The following is a 729-nucleotide window of genomic DNA, read 5'->3' on the forward strand; positions in this document are numbered from 1 at the left end:
GTAAGCCTCCCAAAATGCTGGGATTACAGGCGTGAGTCACAACTCCTCTCTTGGATCCATTTCTTTAATAAACTTACTTTTTGCCTCCTGCCTGTATGAAGCCAAGAACCTACTTGAATTCCTCCCTGTATGAAGCCAAGAACCTACTTGGCGTCTTGAGCCAAACCCCATTTCTGGCGTTCACCTGCATCAGAACCAGTCATAGTAAGTGCTCATTAACCTTGGCTATTTTTATTAGGCAATGGTTGTGATCTTTGGTTTACTATTACCAAGCCTTTGTTATCTGCCTTGAACTTTCCTCTGACCAGGAGGCTCTTATCTTGGCTCAGATATCCCACAAGTATCTCAAACACATTTTATCTAAGATTACTCTGTTATCACCAAATACCACTTCCCCTCCCACCCTGTCACTCCACTAACATTTTCCTTCTGTGATCTTCATTTTGTCTCATCATAAGCCTAGGAGAAGACCAACCATCCTGGTTTCCTCAGGTCTGAGGGGTTGCTCAAGCTGTAAGACTTTCCGTTTTACAACTGGTAAAATTCTAGGCAAAACAGGACATGTTGACCATCCTAATTCTTTTTTTTTTTTTTTAATTTTTTATTTTAAAGATGTGGGTACAATTCAGGATTAAGTATACAAATGTTCATTATGTAGGTACCCTTGTTGATGAGGTGTGCCTCCCCACCCTGGCAGAATCCCACTACTGCCAATCCCACCCTTGCCCT

The sequence above is a fragment of the Carlito syrichta genome, unplaced genomic scaffold (genome assembly GCF_000164805.1).
Source record: "Carlito syrichta isolate Samal-C Ts95f unplaced genomic scaffold, Tarsius_syrichta-2.0.1 Scaffold115591, whole genome shotgun sequence".
Lineage (NCBI taxonomy): Eukaryota > Metazoa > Chordata > Mammalia > Primates > Tarsiidae > Carlito > Carlito syrichta.